We start from the raw sequence: 26,570 nt of genomic DNA on the forward strand, positions 1-26,570 counted from the left end.
CCCACTATACGCCCTCGCTCAAAGTCCGTCAACTGCACATACGGTTCACGTCCACGCTGTCGCGGCATGCTACCAGTGTTAAAGACTGCGATGGAGCTCCGTATGCCACGGCAAACTGGCTGACACTGACGGCGGCGGTGCACAAATGCTGCGCAGCTAGTGCCATTCGACGGCCAACACCGCGGTTCCTGGTGTGTCCGCTGTGCCGTGCGTGTGATCATTGCTTGTACAGCCCTCTCGCAGTGTCCGGAGCAAGTATGGTGGGTCTGACACACCGGTGTCAATGTGTTCTTTTTTCCATTTCCAGGAGTGTATAAAATGTTTGAGAAAAGGAGAAGATTCACAACATTTAGCGAATTTATGGACTGTTTGGAACGGGAAACATTTAGTGAATGCTGGACTGTGGTGAAGAAAAAGGAATGTGTATTATTTGTTTTTATTGACACTTCAAATTTTGTGCCATATTTACCAGTGTCCGCTACTACACTCCTGGAAATTGAAATAAGAACACCGTGAATTCATTGTTCCAGGAAGGGGAAACTTTATTGACACATTCCTGGGGTCAGATACATCACATGATCACACTGACAGAACCACAGGCACATAGACACAGGCAACAGAGCATGCACAATGTCGGCACTAGTACAGTGTATATCCACCTTTCGCAGCAATGCAGGCTGCTATTCTCCCATGGAGACGATCGTAGAGATGCTGGATGTAGTCCTGTGGAACGGCTTGCCATGCCATTTCCACCTGGCGCCTCAGTTGGACCAGCGTTCGTGCTGGACGTGCAGACCGCGTGAGACGACGCTTCATCCAGTCCCAAACATGCTCAATGGGGGACAGATCCGGAGATCTTGCTGGCCAGGGTAGTTGACTTACACCTTCTAGAGCACGTTGGGTGGCACGGGATACATGCGGACGTGCATTGTCCTGTTGGAACAGCAAGTTCCCTTGCCGGTCTAGGAATGGTAGAACGATGGGTTCGATGACGGTTTGGATGTACCGTGCACTATTCAGTGTCCCCTCGACGATCACCAGTGGTGTACGGCCAGTGTAGGAGATCGCTCCCCACACCATGATGCCGGGTGTTGGCCCTGTGTGCTTCGGTCGTATGCAGTCCTGATTGTGGCGCTCACCTGCACGGCGCCAAACACGCATACGACCATCATTGGCACCAAGGCAGAAGCGACTCTCATCGCTGAAGACGACACGTCTCCATTCGTCCCTCCATTCACGCCTGTCGCGACACCACTGGAGGCGGGCTGCACGATGTTGGGGCGTGAGCGGAAGACGGCCTAACGGTGTGCGGGACCGTAGCCCAGCTTCATGGAGACGGTTGCGAATGGTCCTCGCCGATACCCCAGGAGCAACAGTGTCCCTAATTTGCTGGGAAGTGGCGGTGCGGTCCCCTACGGCACTGCGTAGGATCCTACGGTCTTGGCGTGCATCCGTGCGTCGCTGCGGTCCGGTCCCAGGTCGACGGGCACGTGCACCTTCCGCCGACCACTGGTGACAACATCGATGTACTGTGGAGACCTCACGCCCCACGTGTTGAGCAATTCGGCGGTACGTCCACCCGGCCTCCCGCATGCCCACTATACGCCCTCGCTCAAAGTCCGTCAACTGCACATACGGTTCACGTCCACGCTGTCGCGGCATGCTACCAGTGTTAAAGACTGCGATGGAGCTCCGTATGCCACGGCAAACTGGCTGACACTGACGGCGGCGGTGCACAAATGCTGCGCAGCTAGTGACATTCGACGGCCAACACCACGGTTCCTGGTGTGTCCGCTGTGCCGTGCGTGTGATCATTGCTTGTACAGCCCTCTCGCAGTGTCCGAAGCAAGTATGGTGGGTCTGACACACCGGTGTCAATTTGTTCTTTTTTTCCATTTCCAGGAGTGTATTTCAACGACCGAGTCGCTAGGAGTTGTTACTGCACGTATTCTCCTTGGACTCCAAACAGACTGTTGATGTCGCGCCACTATTCATAGTCGAGTTCGATTCCCAGTACATGCTATGCCATTTGATGCTTGTTTGTTGCTAATTTGTTTTTTGGAGCCCGCGCTGTTATTCCATGAAACGTATATTCCATCAGCTTTTCATGGCTCTGATGGATCAGTTAACCACCGATATTCCGACTTCTTTGTTCCGATAGACTCCTTAATTACATTGTCTCAGAAAGTTGGGTTTTGCCTCACGATAATTGTCTCGTCGTATTTCATTTTATGATTGTAATCGAGGAGGTAGGCATCCGATTGACTTTATTGTTTTAGTCGGCTGTATCACTGGTGTTTCTTGCACCTCTCCTCGACTGTTCTCATAGTCTGCCCAATTAAGACATGCCACATTTGCGGCTTTCAGAGGCCTGGATAGTCTTTGATATCACAAATACGACATTTTATCACTTTTGGCGGGAGTGAAATACGTTGGATACCATGATTCCGTAGCAGCGTGCTGATCTTTTAAAACTCCTAACCAGCATAAATCAGATAAGCGATTCTTGGCTTTTCAGACAAAGAGAGTTTCGCCAAATAATTATTTCATGGATCACGCGTTGCTGAAAAACGTTACCTTTAATTACATTTAAAGTCGTCTTCTAGCTTTCCGAACTGTCAAGTTTTTAATTCTAGTGAAATTCTGTAGTGGCATACCTGCATACTTGTTGCCTTTCACGGCTGATTCCAAGTTCTAGGTCACTGATAACTCATCTTTAAAAATAATGCATATTACATTTGGATACGAAGCCTGTAAATCAACATATAAAACTTATATCCGTATCAGGGGTCATTAATCCCACCTAGTGTAGTGTCGTCGACATAGGAGCAGTTCATTCGAATTCATCTACATATATACTCAGCGAGCCACCATAAGATGCGTGGCGGAGGGTACCCTGTATCACTACTAGACATTTCCTTTCCTGCTCCACTAGGGAATACAGTGCGGGAACAACTACTGTCTACATGCCTCCGTATGAGCCCTAATTTCTCGTATCTTGACTTTGTGGTCGTTACGCGAAATGTCTGTTCGTAGCAGTAGGATGTTTCTGCAGTCAGCTTCAAATGCAGGTTCTCTAAATTCTCTCAACAGCGTTCCTCGAAGAGGACGTTGTATTCCACCCTGGGGTCCCCCTTTGAGTTCCCGAAGCGTTTCTGGAACATTTGTGTGTTGTTCGAACATACCGGTTCAAATCTAGCAGGCCTATTCTGAATTTTGGTCTTATGTCAAAAAGGTAGATGGATCAAAACAAAATGTCCAGACACTCTGTGGTCAAAATGGTACTGAAACGGAGGATGACAGACTAAAGGCCGAATTACTAAATATCTTTTTCCAAAGCTGTTTCACAGAGGAAGACTGCACTGTAGTTCCTTCTCTAGATTGTCGCACAGATGACAAAATGGTAGATATCGAAATAGATGACAGAGGGATAGAGAACCAATTAAAATTCCTCAAAAGAGGAAAGGCTGCTGGACCTGATGGGATACCAGTTCGATTTTACAGAGTACGCGAAGGAACTTGCCCCCCTTCATGCAGCGGTGTACCGTAGGTCTCTAGAAGAGCGTAGCGTTCCAAAGTATTGGAAAAGGGCACAGCTCATCCCCGTTTTCAAGAAGGGACGTCGAACAGATGTGCAGAACTATAGACCTATATCTCTAACGTCTATCAGTTGTAGAATTTTGGAACACGTATTATGTTCGAGTATAATGACTTTTTTGGAGACTAGAAATCTACTCTGTAGGAATCAACATGGGTTTCGAAAAAGACGATCGTGTGAAACCCAGCTCGCGCTATTCGTCCCCCGAGACTCAGAGGGCCATAGACACGGGTTCCTAGGTAGATGCCGTGTTTCTTGACTTCCGCTAGGCGTTCGATACAGTTCCCCACAGTCGTTTAATGAACAAAGTAAGAGAATATGGACTATCAAACCAATTGTGTGATTGGATTGAAGAGTTCGTAGATAACAGAACACAGCACGTCATTCTCAATGGAGAGAAGTCTTCCGAAGTAAGAGTGATTTCAGGTGTGCCGCAGTGGAGTGTCATAGGACCGTTGCTATTCACAATATACATAAATGACCTTGTAGATGGCGTCGGAAGTTCACTGAGGCTTTTTGCGGATGCTGCTGTGGTATATCGAGAGGTTGTAACAATGGAAAATTGTACTGAAATGCAGGAGGATCTGCAGCGAATTGACGCATGGTGCAGGGAATGGCAATTGAATCTCAATGTAGACAAGTGTAATGTGCTGCGAATACACAGAAACATAGATCCCTTATCATTTAGCTACAAAATAGCAGGTCAGCAACTGGAAGCAGTTAATTCCACAAATTATCTGGGAGTACGCGTTTAGCCGTGCGGTTCTAGACGCTACAGTCTGGAGCCGAGCGACCGCTCCGGTCGCAGGTTCGAATCCTGCCTAGAGCATGGATGTGTGTGATGTCCTTAGGTTAGTTAGGTTTAATTAGTTCTAAGTTCTAGGCGACTGATGACCTCAGAAGTTAAGTCGCATAATGCTCAGAGCAATTTTTGGAGTACGCATTAGGAGTGATTTAAAATGGAATAATGATATAAAGTTGATCGTCGGTAAAGCAGATGCCAGACTGAGATTCATTGGAAGAATCCTAAGGAAATGCAATCCGAAAACAAAGGAAGTAGGTTACAGTACGCTTGTTCGCCCACTGCTTGAACACTGCTCAGCAGTGTGGGATCCGTACCAGGTAGGGTTGATAGAAGAGATAGAGACGATCCAACGGAGAGCAGCGCGCTTCGTTACAGGATCATTTAGTAATCGCGAAAGCGTTACGGAGATGATAAACTCCAGTGGAAGACTCTGCAGGAGAGACGCTCAGTAGCTCGGTACGGGTTTTTGTTGAAGTTTCGAGAACATACCTTCACCGAGGAGTCAAGTAGTATATTGCTCCCTACTACGTATATCTCGCGAAGAGACCATGAGGATAAAATCAGAGAGATTAGAGCCCACACAGAGGCATACCGACAATCCTTCTTTCCACGAACAATACGAGACTGGAATAGAAGGGAGAACCGATGGAGGTACTCAAGGTACCCTCCGCCACACACCGTCGGGTGGCTTGCGGAGTATGGATGTAGATGTAGAATTCCGTCGATGTCTTCCTTTAATCCGACCTGGCTGAATCCCAAACACTAGAGCAGTACTCAAGAATCGGTCGCACAAGCGACCCATATGCGGCATCCTTTACAAATGAACCACACTTACCTAAAATTCTCCCAATAAACCGCAGTCAACAATTCCCCTTCCCTACCACAGTCCTCACATGGTCGTTTTAATTCATATCGCTTTGGAGCGTTACGTCCAGACATTTAAAAGACGTGGTTCTGTCAAGCAGGAAACTACTAATGCTATATCCGAAAATCACGAGTTTCTTTTGTCATCCGAATTAACTTGTATTTTTCTACATTTAGAGCTACAATGAAACACCAAAGAAACTGGTATGGGCATGCGTATTCAAATACAGAGAAACGTAAACAGGCAGAATACGGCGCCGCAGTTGGCAACACCTATATAAGATAAGTGTTTAGCGCAGTTGCTAGAGCGGTTACTGCTGCTACAATGGCAGATTATGAAGATTTAAGTGATCCTGAACTAGGTGTTATAGTCGGCGCACGAGTGGTAGGACACAGCATCCCCGGGGTAGCGACGGAGTGGGCACTTTCCTATACGACCATTTCACGAGTGTACCGTGAATATCAGGAATCTGGTAAAACATCAAATCTCAGGCATCGCTGCGACCGGAAGGAGATCCTGCAAGAAAGGGACCAATGACGACTGAAGAGAATCGTAGAACGTGATAGACGTGCAACCCTTCTGCAAATTGCTGCAGATTTCAATTCCGGGCCATGAACGAGTGTCAGCATGCGAACCATCCAACGAAACATTATCGTTATGGGCTTTCATAGCCGAAGGCCCACTTGTGTACCCGTGATGACTGCACGACACAAAGCTTTACGTATCGCCAGGGCCCATCAACACCGACATTGTGCTGTTGATAACTGGATACATGTTGCCTGCTCGGACGAGTCTCTTTTTCAAATTGTATCGAGCGCATGGACGTGTACGGGTGTGGAGACAACGTTATGAATCCATTGACGCTACATGTTAGCAGGGGAATGTTAAGCTGCTGGAGGCTCTGTAATGCTGTGGGGTGCGTGCAGTTGGAGTGATATGGGACCCCTGATACGTCTAGATACGACTGTGACAGGTGACACGTACATAAGCATCCTGACTGATCACCTGCATCCATTCATGTCCATTGTGTACTACAACAGACTTGGGAAATTCCAGCAGGACAATGAGACACACCACACGTCCAGAATCTACAGAGTGGCTCCAGGAACACTCTTCTGAGTTTAAACACTTCTGCTGATCACAAGACTCAGCAGACATGAACATTATTAAGTACACCTGGGATGCCTTGCAACGTACTGTTTAGAAGAGATCTCGTACTCTTACGTATATGTGGACAACCCTGCAGGATTCATGGTGTCAATTCCCTCCAGACATTAGCCGAGTTCATGCCACATCGTGTTGCGGCACTTCTGCGTGCTGGCGGTGGCCCTGCACGATATTAGGCAGGTGTACCAGTTTCTTTTGATCTTCAGTGTAGTTGCCATTAATCACATCCACTAGAAATTTTGTCTAAGTCATCTTGTACCCTTCTACACTCACTCAACTTGGACACTTTACCGTAGACCACAGCGTCATCAGCTAACGGCCGCAGACTGCTGCCCATCCTGTCCGCCAAATCATTTAAGCATATAGGGAGCAACGGCGGTCCCATCGTACTTGCCTGGGGCACTCTGTCGATATCCTCGTCTCTGAAGAAAACTCGCCGTCGAGGAGAACATACTGGGTTCTATAACTTCAAAAGTCTTCGAGCCACTCACGTATCTGCGAACCTATTCCATATGCTCGTACCTGCGTTAACAACCTGCAATGGGGCACCGTGTCAAATGCTTTCCTGAAATCTAGAAATACGGAATCTGTATGTTGCCCTTCTCCCATAGTTCGCAGTGTATCATGTGAGAAAAGGGCAAGCTGAGTTTCGCACAAGCGTTGATTTTTAAAACCATGCTGGTTCGTGGACAGAAACATCTACATCTACATCTACATTTATACTCCGCAAGCCACCCAACGGTGTGTGGCGGAAGGCACTTTACGTGCCACTGTCATTACCTCCCTTTCCTGTTCCAGTCGCGTATGGTTCGCGGGAAGAACGACTGTCTGAAGGCCTCTGTGCGCGCTCTAATCTCTCTAATTTTACATTCGTGATCTCCTCGGGAGGTATAAGTAGGGGGAAGCAATATATTCGATACCTCATCCAGAAACGCACCCTCTCGAAATCTGGCGAGCAAGCTACACCGCGATGCAGAGCGCCTCTCTTGCAGAGTCTGCCACTTGAGTTTGTTAAACATCTCCGTAACGCTATCACGGTTACCAAATAACCCTGTGACGAAACGCGCCGCTCTTCTTTGAATCTTCTCTATCTCCTCCGTCAACCCGATCTGGTACGGATCCCACACTGATGAGCAATACTCAAGTATAGGTCGAACGAGTGTTTTGTAAGCCACCTCCTTTGTTGATGGACTACATTTTCTAAGGACTCTCCCAATGAATCTCAACCTGGTACCCGCCTTACCAACAATTAATTTTATATGATCATTCCACTTCAAATCATTCCGCACGCATACTCCCAGATATTTTACAGAAGTAACTGCTACCAGTGTTTGTTCCGCTATCATATAATCATACAATAAAGGATCCTTCTTTCTATGTATTCGCAATACATTACATTTGTCTATGTTAAGGGTCAGTTGCCACTCCCTGCACCAAGTGCCTATCCGCTGCAGATCTTCCTGCATTTCGCTACAATTTACTAATGCTGCAACTTCTCTGTATACTACAGCATCATCCGCGAAAAGCCGCATGGAACTTCCGACACTATCTACTAGGTCATTTATATATATTGTGAAAAGCAATGGTCCCATAACACTCCCCTGTGGCACACCAGAGGTTACTTTAACGTCTGTAGACGTCTCTCCGTTGATAACAACATGCTGTGTTCTGTTTGCTAAAAACTCTTCAATCCAGCCACTCAGCTGGTCTGATATTCCGTAGGCTCTTACTTTGTTTATCAGGCGACAGTGCGGAACTGTATCGAACGCCTTCCGGAAGTCAAGAAAAATAGCATCTACCTGGGAGCCTGTATCTAATATTTTCTGGGTCTCATGAACAAATAAAGCGAGTTGGGTCTCACACGTTCGCTGTTTCCGGAATCCATGTTGATTCCTACATAGTAGATTCTGAGTTTCCAAAAACGACATGATATTCGAGCAAAAAACATGTTCTAAAATTCTACAACAGATCGACGTCAGAGATATAGGTCTATAGTTTTGCGCATCTGCTCGACGACCCTTCTTGAAGACTGGGACTACCTGTGCTCTTTTCCAATCATTTGGATCCTTCCGTTCCTCTAGAGACTTGCGGTACACGGCTGTTAGAAGGGGGGCAAGTTCTTTCGCGTACTCTGTGTAGAATCGAATTGGTATCCCGTCAGGTCCAGTGGACTTTCCTCTGTTGAGTAGTTCCAGTTGCTTTTCTATTCCTTGGACACTTATTTCGATGTCAGCCATTTTTTCGTTTGTGCGAGGATTTAGAGAAGGAACTGCAGTGCGGTCTTCCTCTGTGAAACAGCTTTGGAAAAAGGTGTTTAGTATTTCAGCTTTACGCTTGTCATCCTCTGTTTCAATGCCATCATCATCCCGGAGTGTCTGGATATGCTGTTTCGAGCCACTTACTGATTTAACGTAAGACCAGAACTTCCTAGGATTTTCTGTCAAGTCGGTACATAGAATTTTACTTTCGAATTCACTGAAAGCTTCACGCATAGCCCTCCTTACGCTAACTTTGACATCTTTAGCTTCTGTTTGTCTGAGAGGTCTCAAGAAAATTTGCTGTGTTATAACTGAGAATATGTACAAGGATTTTGCAGCAAACTGATGTTAAAGATATTAATCTATAGTTATGCGGATAAGTTCGTTTACCCATCTTTTATACAGGAGTCACTTGCGCTTTTTTTCAGTCGCTTGGGACTTTGCGCTAAGCGAGAGATTAGCGATAAATGCAAGCTAGGTAAGGCATTAGTTACGTAGTGTACTCTTTGTAAAACCTAATTGGGATTCCATCCGTACCTGGTGATTTATTTGCTTTCAAATCTTTCAGCTGTTCCTCTACGCCAGAGATGCTTATTACTATGTCGTCCATACGGGAGTCTATGATTAAGAGAATGCTCTTGCATAAAACCAGGAAAGATGCAGTAGTTAAAATTTATAATACTATGGATGTACAGTAAGTTTGTACGGTTCTTCTGCGTGAACGATTTCTTAAACGCGAAATTTAAAACTTTGCTTCTTCAACTGCCACACGAAACTGATCGACTAGTGACTGGATGGATGCCTTAGACACGCTTAGAGATTTTACCAGAATTTTCTCGGGTTCTTTGTCAGACCTTCTGCTAAGGTATTGCGGTAGTAGTTTTTGTATGCTTTGTGTACAGAACTTCCCACTGACGGACGAATCTCTACTAACCTTTGCTTGTCGGCGTTTGTGCGTTCTCCTTTGAACGAAGAGTGCAACAGCCTCTACTTTCTCAACATTTTCCGAATTTCCTTATTACACCATGGTGGGTCGTTTCCATCCTTAATCCACTTACTGGGCACATAACTCTCTAGACTGCGATTTACAATCTGTTTACGTCCATCTTACTGGAACTAAGTGATGTCAATTCACTGTCTAAGTTAGATGCGGACAACTGCTTATCTGATTTTGCTAGCAAAAACACTGCCCTAGCCTTCTTGACTGATTTATTAACTTTCTTAACCACAGTCGTTATGATGAAATCATCACTAATCCCGGCTGTATACTGACTCTATCGACAAGATCCGGCTATTTATAGCTAAAAAGTCTAAGATACTTCCATTGCGTGTTGGCTGCCAAACTAGCTGCTGCAGACAGTTTTCAGAAAACGTGCTCGAAAGTATTTCGCACGACTCTCTGTCTGTAACCCCCGCAATGAATCCATAGGCATCTCAATACATATGCGGTAGGTTAAAGTCGCCTCCAACTAGTATTGCATGATCTGGGTATTTACGGGCTAGTGACCGTAGACTTTTCTTTGAATGACTGTAGAACCGTCACAGCGGAGTCGGGTGGCCGATAAAAGCATACAACAATTAACTTGGTTTCATCTACACGTGTTATACACGACTAGATAACTTCACTCTCACACTCAACTCCGACCTCAATAGAGACAATATTTTTGTCAACTGCAATGAGCTCTCTCACTCATATGGCTTCTAATTTGTCTTTTCGATTTACGTTCCACGACTCGCTAAATATCTCTGAGCTTTCCACTTTGGATATCAGCCAGCTCTCGGTACCAAGCAAAATTTGAGAGTGGGAACTTTCCCAGAGGACATTACATTCAGGAACTTTATTATGAACACTTCGACAATTTAATGATAAAATTTTGACAGTGGAAGTGTCTGAGTGCCTCATAAATGAGGCACTCAGTGATTTAGTTGTTAGAGTAAAGGACAAGGACAGTGTTCTGCTCATGGGTGATTTTAACGCCAGGATTGGAAATCGAACAGAAGGGTATGAAAAGGTTATGGGTAAATTTGGAGAGGATATGGAGGCCAACAGGAACGGGAAACAACTCTTGGATTTCTATGCCAGTATGGGCTTAGTAATCACAAACTCCTTTTTTAAACATAAGAACATTCACCGGTATACTTGGGAAGGCAGGGGAACCAGATCTGTCATTGACTATATAATAACAGATCAGGAATTCAGGAAGGCTGTGAGGGACACACGGGTATTCAGGGGATTCTTTGATGACACTGATCATTATTTAATCTGCAGTGAAATTGGGATTGTGAGGCCGAAAGTGCAGGAGGTCAGGTCCATATGTAGGAGGATAAGAGTGGAGAAACTTCAGGATAAGGAAATCAGGCACAAGTACATAACAGCGATCCCAGAAAGGTACCAGTTAGTTGAATGTAGTCAATTACAGTCATTGGAAAAGGAATGGACAAGGTACAGGGACACAGTACTAGAAGTGGCTAAAGAATGTCTTGGAACAGTAGTGTGTAAAAGTAGGATGAAGCAAACAGCTTGGTGGAATGATACAGTCAAGGCAGCCTGTAAAAGCAAAAAGAAGGTGTATCAAAAATGGCTACATACTAGAAACCTGGTAGACAGAGAAAGTTATGTTGAAGAAAGAAACAAAGCCAAACAGATAATTGCAGCATCCAAGAAGAAATCTTGGGAAGACTTTGGAAACAGGTTGGAGACTATGGGCCAAGCTGCTGGAAAATCATTCTGGAGTGTAATTAGCAGTCTTCGAAAGGGAGGTAAGAAGGAAATGACAAGTATTTTGGACAGGTCAGGAAAACCGCTGGTGAATCCTGTGGATGCCTTGGGCAGATGGAGGGAATATTTTGAAGAGTTGCTCAATGTAGGTGAAAATGCGATCAGTAATGTTTCAGATTTCGAGGTAGAATGGGATAGGAATGATGATGGAAATAGGATCACATTTGAGGAAGCGGAGAAAATGGTCAATAGATTGCAGTGCAATACAGCGGCTGGGGTGGATGAAATTAAGTCGGAACTTATCAAATACAGTGGAATGTCAGGTGTTAAATGGCTACACAGGATAATTGAAATGGCCTGGGAGTCGGGACAGGTTCCATCAGACTGGACAAAAGCAGTAATCACACCAATCTTTAAACATGGAAACAGAAAAGATTGTAACAACTACAGAGGTATCTCTTTAATCAGCGTTGTGGGTAAAATCTTCTCAGGTATTGTTGAAAGGAAAGTGCGAGTATTAGTTGAGGACCAATTGGATGAAAATCAGTGTGGGTTTAGGCCTCTTAGAGGTTGTCAGGACCAGATCTTTAGCTTACGGCAAATAATGGAGAAGTGTTATGAGTGGAACAGGGAATTGTATCTATGCTTTATAGATCTAGAAAAGGCATATGACCGGGTTCCTAGGAGGAAGTTATTGTCTGTTCTACAAGATTATGGAATAGGAGGCAAACTTTTGCAAGCAATTAAAGGTCTTTACATGGATAGTCAGGCAGCAGTTAGAGTTGGCGGTAAATTGAATTCATGGTTCAGAGTAGTTTCAGGGGTAAGACAAGGCTGCAACTGTCTCCACTGTTGTTCATATTATTTATGGATCATATGTTGAAAACAATAGACTGGCTGGGTGAGATTAACATGTGTGAAGACAAAATAAGCAGTCTTGCATATGCGGATGACTTAGTTGTGATGGCAGATTCGATTGAAAGTTTGCAAAGTAATATTTCAGAGCTAGATCAGAAATGTAAGGACTATGGTATGAAGATTAGCATCTCCAAAACGAAAGTAATGTCAGTGGGAAAGAAATATAAACGGATTGAGTGCCAAATAGGAGGAACAAAGTTAGAACAGGTGGACGGTTTCAAGTACTTAGGATGCATATTTTCACAGGATGGCAACATAGCGAAAGAACTGGAAGCGAGGTGTAGCAAAGCTAATCCAGTGAGCGCTCAGCTACGATCTACTCTCTTCTGCAAGAAGGAAGTCAGTACCAAGACTAAGTTATCTGTGCACCGTTCAATCTTTCGACCAACTTTGTTGTATGGGAGCGAAAGCTGGGTGGATTCAGGTTACCTTATCAACAAGGTTGAGGTTACGGATATGAAAGTAGCTAGGATGATTGCAGGTACTAGTAGATGGGAACAATGGCAGGAGGGTGTCCACAATGAGGAAATCAAAGAAAAACTGGGAATGAACTCTATAGATGTAGCAGTCAGGGCGAACAGGCTTAGATGGTGGGGTCATGTTACACGCATGGGAGAAGCAAGGTTACCCAAGAGACTCATGGATTCAGCAGTAGAGGGTAGGAGGAGTCGGGGCAGACCGAGGAGAAGGTACCTGGATTCGGTTAAGAATGATTTTGAAGTAATAGGTTTAACATCAGAAGAGGCACCAATGTTAGCACTGAATAGGGGATCATGGAGGAACTGTATAAGGGGGGCTATGCTCCAGACTGAACGCTGAAAGGCATAATCAGTCTTAAATGATGATGATGATGATGATGATGATGATGATGATGATTTACGTTCCATGACTCGCTGAATATCTCTGAGCTTTCCACTTTGGATATCAGCCAGCTCTCGGTACCAAGAACAATTTGAGAGTGAGAACTTTCCCAGAGGACATTAAATTCAGGAACTTTATTATGAACACTTCGACAATTTAATGATAAAATTTTGACAGTGGAAGTGTCTTTTACTCCGAACGTGATCTGACTTCCCTTGCTGCGTATAATAGTGGAACACAAAATGTCATCTACAGGCCAACAATTGGAGCAGAGGTGACGGACTAAAGATCTTGAACACCAGATCTTGTTCCAGTGTTTCCTGTGCAATCTCAGATTTCTCAGGAGTGGCTTCATAGACTGAGAGCCTATGGCACTGCCGGCGCTGAAGGCCTTAACCTCAGCAGCCTCCTTGGTGATGTGCCTGGATTCTCTCTCCAATAGTGATCCACAGTTTAAGTGCGATACTAACTCATCACCAGTCACTTACATGAATCAGTAGCACATACGACACAGCAGTCACACATCACTCAAGAAAAAGAGCCTACTTGTATGCAGAAAGGAAACTTTTCCAGTTTTTTAGTCCTGATAAAGATGGTAGGTTTCCTGGCTGTGGATTAAATTATTTGAATACATACAGCAACAGTCGTCAGCGACTGGTTACTGTGTTTCTTCCTTTAATAGCTTCCATTGTGACGGAATGTATCCTGTGGTGTGTCAGTCTATAATGCGATAAGATTTTACTTTCATACTTAATGTTGAACTTCCGTGTAGGATCTAATGTTATTCCCGTTGGCAGAGAGAGTCATAATCTATGTAGTCAACCAAGTGTAGTGTAACGACGCAAGTTTTGTATAAATGATTTTCTTTTGACATATTACCATGTGCAGACTTCGTCACCTACGTCAGTTGCAACATACTTCAAAATTATTTAAATTCTTTTTAAATCGTCTCTGAATGGTTCTTGAACGAAACAAAACTGTAATTAAAACATCATCCTTTGAGTCGTATGCGTAGAATTACGTCACTAAGGCCAATTGGTTTGCGCAGACTTTTTTCAATTTAGATGTCGTTTGTTTCTTCTCAGAAATTATATTAATGCAAGTTATCTGATTTAATAAATATTAGAACCACATTGAATAAACTTTCGAGATTCAAACTCGCGATGAACGTTGTCAAAATTAATAATCTTGTCAAATAAATTACGTAACATAATTCTTCATAAATAAATTCTCGGAACACGTATTTAAACTTTAGTAACGTCTACTAGTTTATTATCTTCCTACATATAGACGTGAACCTGAACCTTGACAAGACAGGACTGAACATTTACAACATGATTAAACTTTCCATGACGTCATTGTTGTACAAACATTACAAATTCTCAATTTTTTAATTTTTAGAAGCACGACGCAACAACTCGGTTTCAGGATCTTCTGTTGCTCTTTGGCTGTCGACCCGCAACGTATAGTGGCCAGCAATTTTCTCTCTGGTCCCGGCAACGAAGATGCTGTCTCCGTTCGTTGCGCCGCCCTCTCCGTACATGAAACATAAAAAATAAATACAAAACTTTAGATAATTCACAGCTATTACAAATATTACAAAAATACATAAACAAAACAGTAAATTAAACTTACATTCACCTGCAAACTGGGCTGACACTGGTGAATGGGGGACGCTCCAATTTCACGTCCCACTACACAAGACAGTGTAATGAGTTCCTAATCATTGGATTGTTTTCACCTATTTTTTCTGTTACTTTTACAACAATGTTCCCACAAAATTGCAGAGTCCAGATGATTGCAGGCTTTTCTCCTAGAATATGACAGTGACTGAAAGAGACAATCATCTTATCGTTCTTGGTTAGATAGTAGTTTCGTAGTTGTCAGTTATCTCCTGAGTTGCACTAGAGAGATATGATTGCCATATAATTCAAAATCCCCCCCATGAACCATGGACCTTGCCTTGGTGGGGAGGCTTGCGTGCCTCAGCGATACAGATAGCCGTACCGTAGGTACAACCACAACGGAGGGGTATCTGTTGAGAGGCCAGACAAACGTGTGGTTCCTGAAGAGGGGCAGCAGCCTTTTCAGTAGTTGCAGGGGCAACAGTCTGGATGATTGACTGATCTGGCCTTGTAACAATAACCAAAACGGCCTTGCTGTGCTGGTACTGCGAACGGCTGAAAGCAAGGGGAAACTACGGCCGTAATTTTTCCCGAGGGCATGCAGCTTTACTGTATGATTAAATGATGATGGCGTCTTCTTGGGTAAAATATTCCGGAGGTAAAATAGTCCCCCATTCGGATCTCCGGGCGGGGACTACTCAAGAGGATGTCGTTATCAGGAGAAAGAAAACTGGCGTTCTACGGATCGGAGCGTGGAATGTCAGATCCCTTAATCGGGCAGGTAGGTTAGAAAATTTAAAAAGGGAAATGGATAGGTTAAAGTTAGATATAGTGGGAATTAGTGAAGTTCGGTGGCAGGAGGAACAAGACTTCTGGTCAGGTGACTACAGGGTTATAAACACAAAGTCAAATAGGGGTAATGCAGGAGTAGTTTTAATAATGAATAGGAAAATAGGAATGCGGGTAAGCTACTACAAACAGCATAGTGAACGCATTATTGTGGCCAAGATAGATACGAATCCCACACCTACTACAGTAGTACAAGTTTATATGCCAACTAGCTCTGCAGATGACGAAGAAATTGAAGAAATGTATGATGAAATAAAAGAAATTATTCAGATAGTGAAGGGAGACGAAAATTTAATAGTCATGGGTGACTGGAATTCGAGTGTAGGAAAAGGGAGAGAAGGAAACGTAGTAGGTGAATATGGATTGGGGCCAAGAAATGAGAGAGGAAGCCGCCTGGTAGAATTTTGCACAGAGCACAACTTAATCATAGCTAACACTTGGTTTAAGAATCATGATAGAAGGTTGTATACATGGAAGAACCCTGGAGATACTAAAAGGTATCAGATAGATTATATAATGGTAAGACAGAGATTTAGGAACCAGGTTTTAAATTGTTAGACATTTCCAGGGGCAGATGTGGACTCTGACCACAATCTATTGGTTATGACCTGTAGATTAAAACTGAAGAAACTGCAAAAAGGTGGGACTTTAAGGAGATGGGACCTGGATAAACTGAAAGAACCAGAGGTTGTACAGAGTTTCAGGGAGAGCATAAGGGAACAATTGACAGGAATGGGGGAAAGAAATACAGTAGAAGAAGAATGGGTAGCTTTGAGGGATGAAGTAGTGAAGGCAGCAGAGGATCAAGTAGGTAAAAAGACGAGGGCTAGTAGAAATCCTTGGGTAACAGAAGAAATATTGAATTTAATTGATGAAAGGAGAAAATATAAAAATGCAGTAAATGAAGCAGGCAAAAAGGAATACAAACGTCTCAAAAATGAGATCGACAGGAAGTGCAGAATGGCTAAGCAGGGATGGCTAGAGGACAAATGTAAAGATGTAGAGGCTTATCTCACTAGGGGTAAGATGGATACTGCCTACAGGAAAATTAAAGAGACCTTTGGAGATAAGAGAACCACTTGTATGAACATCAAGAGCTCAGATGGAAACCCAGTTCTAAGCAAAGAAGGGAAAGCAGAAAGGTGGAAGGAGTATATAGAGGGTCTATACAAGGGCGATGTACTTGAGGACAATATTATGGAAATGGAAGAGGATGTAGATGAAGATGAAATGGGAGATACGATACTGCGTGAAGAGTTTGACAGAGCACTGAAAGACCTGAGTCGAAACAAGGCCCCCGGAGTAGACAACATTCCAGTAGAACTACTGACGGCCTTGGGAGAGCCAGTCCTGACAAAACTCTACCATCTGGTGAGCAAGATGTATGAAACAGGCGAAATACCCTCAGACTTCAAGAAGAATGTAATAATTCCAATCCCAAAGAAAGCAGGTGTTGACAGATGTGAAAATTACCGAACTATCAGTTTAATAAGCCACAGCTGCAAAATACTAACACGAATTCTTTACAGACGAATGGAAAAACTAGTAGAAGCCGACCACGGGGAAGATCAGTTTGGATTCCGTAGAAATACTGGAACACGTGAGGCAATACTGACCTTACGACTTATCTTATAACAAAGATTAAGGAAAGGCAAACCTACGTTTCTAGCATTTGTAGACTTAGAGAAAGCTTTTGACAATGTTGACTGGAATACTCTATTTCAAATTCTAAAGGTGGCAGGGGTAAAATACAGGGAGCGAAAGGCTATTTACAATTTGTACAGAAACCAGATGGCAGTTATAAGAGTCGAGGGGCATGAGAAGGAAGCAGCGGTTGGGAAGGGAGTGAGACAGGGTTGTAGCCTCTCCCCAATGTTATTCAATCTGTATATTGAGCAAGCAGTAAAGGAAACAAAAGAAAAATTTGGAGTAGGTATTAAAATCCATGGAGAAGAAATAAAAACTTTGAGGTTCGCCGATGACATTGTAATTCTGTCAGAGACAGCAAAGGACTTGGAAGAGCAGTTGAACGTAATGGATGGTGTCTTGAAGGGAGGATATAAGATGAACATCAACAAAAGCAAAACGAGGATAATGGAATGTAGTCGAATTAAGTCGGGTGATGCTGAGGGTATTAGATTAGGAAATGAGACACTTAAAGTAGTAAAGGAGTTTTGCTATTTGGGGAGCAAAATAACTGATGATGGTCGAAGTAGAGAGGATATAAAATGTAGACTGGCAATGGCAAGGAAAGCGTTTCTGAAGAAGAGAAATTTGTTAACATCGAGTATAGATTTAAGTGTCAGGAAGTCATTTCTGAAAGTATTTGTATGGAGTGTAGCCATGTATGGAAGTGAAACATGGACGGCAAATAGTTTGGACAAGAAGAGAATAGAAGCTTTTGAAATGTGGTGCTACAGAAGAATGGTGAAGATTAGATGGGTAGATCACATAACTATTGAGGAAGTATTGAATAGGATTGGGGAGAAGAGAAGTTTGTGGCACAACTTGACCAGAAGAAGGGATCGGTTGGTAGGACATGTTCTGAGGCATCAAGGGATCACCAATTTAGCATTGGAAGGCAGCGTGGAGGGTAAAAATCGCAGGGGGAGACCAAGAGATGAATACACTAAGCAGATTCAGAAGGATGTAGGTTGCAGTAGGTACTGGGAGATGAAGAAGCTTGCACAGGATAGAGTAGCATGGAGAGCTGCATCAAACCAGACTCAGGACTGAAGACAACAACAACAACAACATATTTCAAAAGGCTCCTCATACCTTCTGAGACGTAGTTGATGCGTTTTGCACTAGCTGGTTTGACTAAAAACCGCCCTATGAAAACACTTTCCCTGATATGTCAGAATTTTTAACCCCAGAGACCAATTTACATCCTCATCGCCTTCGCATAAATGTACAGTTTCGTGTCATATGGCACTCCAGTGACAGCCAAGCTGTATTACTTCGTTCATATGCTCCTCACCGCTTTCAATTTCTGAAGCTATGATGAGACAGTAGGAGGGCTGTGCATCAGCTGTCTGCGTTGTTGCCAGATCACCCCTAACTTCAAGGTGAAGGTCACATGACCCTCCCCATCCTCCGAACCTCCCTCTGTTCTACGCTAGATGGGTCAGATAGAAACAGCGGGAAATTGAAAACTGGATGTTCCTATTGGTGTGGGAAGCTGAGACAGATTTATTCATGACTGTGGATGTAATTTATTAACGTAATGGATGACCTGCCACATGCCATCAATGATTCATTTACCATAGGTCACTTTCAACCATGCCCGTCCCATGATTTATTACCCAAAAATGTCTGTGTTTTCACCACCACTTTTCCAAAATAGTTGTAGCACTGTAGTCCCTTACCCCCACTATTTATCCACGAATGCTAACCATCACATGGACTTCCCACTTGTGTTCTGTATACTGTAGTGAAAGAAACATCGTCATAAAGTGACAGCAGCAGAGATCTGCTATCAGTGCCACTGCCAGACATAAAAAAAGAATCTGACTCATGCAGATGACTTTTAAATATTAATCATTTCCTCATTGTTCGTTATCATTCGTTATCAATGTGTTTTGCACAAATACTTATAGTGTTTTTCTTTTCCCACAATATTGGAGCAGAAATCAGTGCCACCCAATGTATGAGGTAGGGAGGTGCAAATGTCCAAGCACTATTATTTGCACCGCTGTTGTTTGTCGAGAACATTTCATAGCGGGACACACAGCTGTCCGATTTTCCAAATTCTGCACCGCTACCACCACACAACCACCACTGAGCTGCAGCAGTTATGTGGTTCCAATGTATTACCTGTTTGTCATTATTCATATTTTGAATGGCAGCAGATGAAAACATGCATATATAGATATAGAAGTAGTTAATGACTGTCACGTTATTATAGAAATAAAGAATGTTAAAGATGGTCGAAATTGCAGTTTGTGGAGATGGAGTGGCATGAGCTGTGGCAAAATGGAGTAAATTGAAGATCAGATGACAACGGAGGATAACCCATCTTGTCTCCCTCTATTATCTGCATTTTTGGCGTATGGGGACGCAACACTCTATGTAACATCTGGAGACTCATGCATTTATTTACAACATTCGAGTGTTATGAATCTGTGTAGTTTATCAATGCATTGCGGATTATGACAGACTGTGTTGCAGGCTACATATACCAAAGCACTGTTCAATGACTTCGTAAGCTATTTGTGTGAGAGCAGAGTGAATGGGAATGTGTTAGAATGGTGCATTAATTCATGAATTCATGCAGCACCAAAGTATGCTAATATCACCCCCATAAGATTAAATCCATAGTAGCAGAGCTTAGAGATGGAATATATAGAGATATTACTGTTCCTATAGCTTTGGATGCAATACGAGGTGAATTTAAGCCACATAAGGGAAAAAAAAATTCAGAAATACTGCAGCAGATTTGATGTAGAAGAAAAGTATTTTTGTATTCTTTAACAATTGAGATTAATTACATACATACTAGAGGATGTTTAACAACCTCAAAATACTGCATTGATAATGGCTACTAACTAGCCGAAATCTGGATCTACTGCAATAAATCTAGGATGGAAATTGAAAGTTATATCACAGTCGTGAAGCGCGTTCGATTTTCCTAATGGAAGGTAATTAGATGACATTTAGGAATAATTTGTCCAGAATATCTACGACGATTGTACTTACAAGGGAACCTCCCCATCGCACCCCCCTCAGATTTAGTTATAAGTTGGCACAGTGGATAGGCCTTGAAAAACTGAACACAGATCAATCGAGAAAACAGGAAGAAGTTGTGTGGAACTATGAAAAAAATAAGCAAAATATACAAACTGAGTAGTCCATGCGCAAGATAGGCAACATCAAGGATAATGTGAGCTCAGGGGCGCCGTGGTCTTGCCGTTAGCGTGAGCAGCTGCGGAACGAGAGGACGCCGGCACGGTAGCTCAGCGTGTTCGGTCAGAGGGTTAGCTGCCCTCTGTAATAAAAAAGAACTGAGTTACTCGATCAACAACAAACTTAAACGGATGTCTTACGACGTCCGCCCCGAGCAGATACAACGAACGAAAGTGAACAAAAATGAGATAAAAAAAAAAGAGGTCCTTTGTTCAAGTCTTCCCTCGAGTGAAAAGTTTACTTTCTTTACTTTCGCAAAGTTATGATCTGTCCGTTCGTTCATTGACGTCTGTGTTCATTGTAATAAGTTTAGTGTCTGTTTTTTGCGACCGCACCTAAAACCATGCGATTAGCAGATGAAAGGACGTGGCTCGCCAATGGGAACCGAAAGCATTTGATCGCAAAGTCATAGGTCAACCGATTCCTCCACAGGAAAACACGTCTGATATATTCTATACGACACTGGTGACACCATGTGCGTCACATGACAGGAATATGTTGTCGACCCACCTAACTTGTACACTTGGCGAATGGGTAAAAAGATTCTTCTACCTTGCCCGATTTAGGTTTTCTTGTGGATGTGATAATCACTCCCAAAAAAGTGATGAAAACATAAGAGTTTGTCACATAAACTGCAACAAATGAATGCAACAGTTTCACAGTCGCAAGGTTTTCCCTGTGCTCTGTCAAAACATATGTTTTTAACGTTTTCAAATTTTTCCGTGTGTAAACCGTCAAATCCTGCATATGCCCAAGCAAATCTGAACATGTCCTGGAATTTTGGAGAGCGAAGTTGATTATGTGTGAGTGCCTGAACTTTGATAATTGTCTGAAAAAAAAATTAAACTTTTCACTCGAGGGAATATTTGAACCAAGGACCTCTCGTTCCCCAGGTGCTCACGCTAACCACGGGATCACGGCGCTCCTAAGCTTACACTCTCCTTGATGTTGCCTATCTTGCACATGGACTACTCAGTTTGTATATTTTGCTTATTTTTTTCATAGTTCCACACAAGTTAATCCTGTTTTCTCGATTGATCTGTGTTCAGTTTTTCAAGGCCTATCCACTGCGCCAACTTAAAACTAAATCTGAGGGAGGTCCGATGGGGAGGTTCCATTGTTAGTAGATTTCTTGATAACACCAGCATCCTGCAGAATACACTCATGTTTTCATGCCCTGATGTGCTGCATGATACGAAAATTTCCATTCAATTAGTGTGTGAACATTCCCTATCTGTCAACTGCACTTTTTTTTCATTAATGTCCTATATTCACATCTGACGTGTGTCTCTCAACCTTTTATACTGAATGGCTGTAACTTTTAACAAAAACCGTATGAGCTTGTGTTTGCATCATACATTTGTGTGTGTGTGTGTGTGTGTGTGTGTGTGTGTGTGTGTGTGTGTGTGTGTATGTGCAACATACTTGCACACAAAAAAAAACACTCCCACATTCCACAGACCTCACACACCCATCGCTACAGAGAGAGAGAGAGAGAGAGAGAGAGAGAGAGAGAGAGATATCCCTAATATGCAGGCTGCCATTGTCCGTGATGTCTCACTCCCTAGCACTCTGCCCTCCCATTCAACACACCACTCCACCTATACAATTGCCCATTCTAGCGCCCATGCAGCTCATTGTTCAGTACCATTGTGATCTGTCTCCACCCGAGATATGTCACGCCAAGTACATTTGATATATCATCTAGTGTAGCTTTGAAATACATACCAGATGCTTTTCCACTTTTTACTCTGACAGTTGGTAGATGTTTGTTATAATTAGTCATCAAAACCATATATCCTGTCACTTTGATTTATTACCTAGTTTTGACTACCAGAGACTTGACACGCACATGTCGTTCCAAGAATCTTGTTACAATTTTTCACTCCAAGCCTTGGCAGACGCTTGTTATGATTTGCGGCTACCAAAACTATGTACCATATCACTATAATTTATCACCCATTTATAAATTACCAGAGGTTCTGGCTGTCATATGATGTTCCAAGAATCTTGTTACCAAGAAATTCCCTGCAATTTTGGTGGTCTTTTTCTTGATTGGCCCGGATCTCAAACTTCTCTACTCCCACTGGCTGAAAAGTTATGGGCAGTCACCCCACTAGTTGTGTGTGCATACTGTAGTCTCTGTCCCCTCACCCCTAGCTCAGTATATTTAAGGCACGACTGTGCCATTTGAATCAATTCCAATTTTAGACTGACCACCAGCAGCACTATGAAGTGCTCCTTCGATCAGTTCAGTGATGATGGGAGGAAACGCCCTTATCTAGTTAAAGACATTGTAAGTAAACGTCTAAAACATTACATATGTATGCATGTGTTTTTTCATACATGATCTAAAGAAGTCTTTTATTGTTACAGGTGCCAGTATACCATCGCTACAAACAGGAAATAATTCCTTCGACCTCCTAAGGGGAATTATTGGTGCTCTTAAAGTGGCTGGTGTGGGATGACTGAACCAGCCTCCCTAAGCAATGAGGACTGTGGCCATACATACAAGTTTTTGTACATGTGAACAATTTTTTACAGTGATTGTCTGATATGCTTTTTCTTTGTGCAGGAATGTTGAATGACATTGGGTAGGCAGAAATGCATACTCAGGTTGTGCATACTTCTAGTCAGAATGAGGCCAGCCTTCCAGCTGCATATGATCAAATATGTAAGTAGCATGTCTCTATATATGTTTGTGTGCATGTATCTACACTCGATACATAGATTATGTGACATTTTTGCTTGATCTTTTCTAGGATTTCTGAACCAACTCTGCTTCTGGGAGTGCATATGATCAAGCACAGTCCGCTATCTGTGCAATTCACTGTGACGATGCCCAGGCTGTGAATGAAACACCTATTATGACAAAGACCAGTCTCCTACCTGCACATGTTTATAACATGGTTCCCTCTATATACACTACTATAGAGAAAAAGTGAAATAACAAGATCGAGAGATGTGATCACAACGAAATTTATTCCACCCATTAGAGACACAAAACTACACAAATGATTAGCATTACAGACCTACACATGCATTGCGACTGTGCAAATTCAGTACAGAGTAGGGCCACCAAGTGCTGCAGTCAGAGCCCCTAGATGTCGAGGCATGGAATCAAAGAGCACTGTATATACCGATGGGGAATAATCTGCCATGCAGTTTTTGGGCGCGTAGACAAAGTGTCGACTGAGGTTTCAAGGGGACCTCAACAAACAAGTTGCTGACAGACCACATCCCAGACGTGCTTGATATGCGACATGTCAGGCAAACGGGCGGCCAGGGAAGCAGTGGTACCCATCGTCCTTTGAAGAAGGCTTGCACATTTCTCGCCACATGCGACTGGACGTCGTTCTGCTGAAATATGGCATCTGGAATGGACTGCAGGAGGGGCAGTGTCTCAGGCTGTAAAACCTTCCTGGTGTAGCGGTAGCTGTTCGGATTTCCCTCGAGACATAGGAGGCAATATCGCGTGTTACAGGCAATAGTGCAACAAACCATCACACTTGCCATTTGTCCGCTACGCTCCCCAACAATACACTCATGTCACACTGTGGTCACAATGTGTCGAGCAGTCGGCGCTGGCTCTACATACGCCACACTGTTGAAGCAGCATGCCCTGTACGAGCTGCAATGTCACGGAACGACAGGCTCACCTCACAGAGACCAATCATTCTGTCCCGTTTGAACGCACATACAGGCCTATATTCCAGCCTGTGATGTCAGCGAGACATAGTGGCACTTGCTTACACGTTTCCACCTCGTTTGATGGCTCCGCACCGACTAAGCGTTGCACAACAGTGACCTCTCTATCCACACAAAAGAGGGTGCTATTGGGCCTAAGTCCACGTCATCTCTCTGCCGTTTAAATCATTTGTTGTGGTGGCCGCTGCTCTACGCGTCCTCTTATGGTGGCGTGTTGCGGACCATTGCTTCTGAGTATTTCACCATTTCATACAGTAGTATACACACACATCAACAAAAGTTTTGCATCACTTGGGTTCCGAGAGTTCCGGAACCTGTACAGAAAATTGGATAGAATAAACAGCATTTCCGCCCTTTTTATTGCTCGTGAAAACCACACATTGCATTTGTGCCACCATACAACGACACCTCCAGAGGTGGTTGTCCAGACTGCTGTTCACATCAGTACCACTAATACCAAGTACCACGTCTTCTTGCATTGATGCATGCCCGTATTCGTCGTGGCATACTATCCACAAGTTCGTCAAGGAACTGTTGGTCCAGATTGTCCCACTCCTCAACGGCGATTCGGCGTAGGTCCCTCAGAGTGGTTGATGGGTCACGTCGTCCATAAACAGCCCTTTTCAATCTATCCTAGGCATGTCTGATAGGGTTCATGTCTGGAGAAAATGCGGCCACTCTAGTCAAGCGATGTCGTTATCCTGAAGGAAATCATTCACAAGATGTGCACGATGAGGGTGCGCATTGTCGTCCATGAAGACGAATGCCTCGCTAATATGCTGCCGATATGGTTGCACTATCGGTCGGAGGATGGCATTCACGTATCGTACAGCCGTTACGGCGCCTTCCAAGACTACCAGCGGCGTACGTCGGCCTCACATAATGCCACGCGAAAACAGCAGGGAACCTCCACCTTGCTGCACTCGCTGGACAGTGTGTCTAGGGCGTTCAGCCTGACCGGGTTGCCTCCAAACACGTCTCCGACGATTGTATGGTTGAAGACATATACAACACTCATTGGTGGAGAGAACGTGATGCCAATCCTGAGCGGTCCATTCGGCATGTTGTTGGGCCCATCTGTACCTCGCTGCAAGGTGTCATGGTTGCAAAGATGGACCTCGCCATGGACGTCGGGAGTGAAGTTGCGCATCATGCAATCTGCTGTGCACAGTTTGAGTCATAACACGACGTCCTGTGGCTGCACGAATAGCATTATTCAACATGGTGGCGTTGCTTTCAGGGTTCCTCTGAGCAATAATCCGTAGGTAGAGGTCACCTACTGCAGTAGTAGCCCTTGGGCGGCCTGAGCGAGGCATGTCATTGACAGTTCCTGTCTCTCTGTATCTCCTCCATGTCCGAACAAAACCACTTTGGTTCACTCCGAAACGCCCGGACATTTCCCTAGTTGCGAGCCCTTTCTGGCACAAAGTAACAATGCGGACGCCATCGAACCGCGGTAATGACCGTCTAGCCGTGGTTGAACTACAGACAACACAAGCCATGTACGACCTACTGGTGGAATGACTGGAACTGCTGTCGGACTCCTTTGTCCTGTGATACAATATCCACAGTCAACGTCTGTCTGCAGGAGTTCTGGGAACTAGGGTGATGCAATTTTATATATATATATATATATATATATATATATATATATATATATATATATATATATATATATATATATATATATACCTGTGTGTATATATAATCTGAAAATTTATACCTGCCATCACTGAATTTGTGTTATAAATAACGAGGGCTTTCCAGGTCCCCAATGGGATGTTAACTTTCACGCAGATGATGCGTATTTGAAGGTGCAATCTATGACACCATTTTCAGCTCCAAGTTGTCAGGGGTGGGCGCCAGTTGTGGTGACCTGCATATGTAAGAGTTAGTTAATGTAAAAGTGTTGTAATTTACGCTTGCATACATTGCTAATCAGATGTTGTTCTTGTTTGCAGACATTTGTCGATAATATAGCGAGGTGTGAATGGGTAGATGCTGCAGCCTGTAATCTTTTCAATCTTTCCTCCCGTATTTTACATGAATTTAAGTTGTTATTTTTTTCATGTTGCATCATAGCAACGGCTTCATGACTGACAAAAGCTTAGCTAATTGTCAGATGTCATCTAACTAAGTCTGCAAGTATGTCACAAAGCAAAAAAAACTTACAATCACCAAACAAATTCACTTCCAATGCAGTTCCGAGGTGGACAACAATATTTGTGTAATATATGCAAAGACAAAGCATATTTTGCAGTAACTACGATGTTATCTCCCGATATTTCTGCG

The sequence above is a fragment of the Schistocerca cancellata genome, chromosome 4 (genome assembly GCF_023864275.1).
Source record: "Schistocerca cancellata isolate TAMUIC-IGC-003103 chromosome 4, iqSchCanc2.1, whole genome shotgun sequence".
Taxonomy (NCBI): Eukaryota; Metazoa; Arthropoda; class Insecta; order Orthoptera; family Acrididae; genus Schistocerca; species Schistocerca cancellata.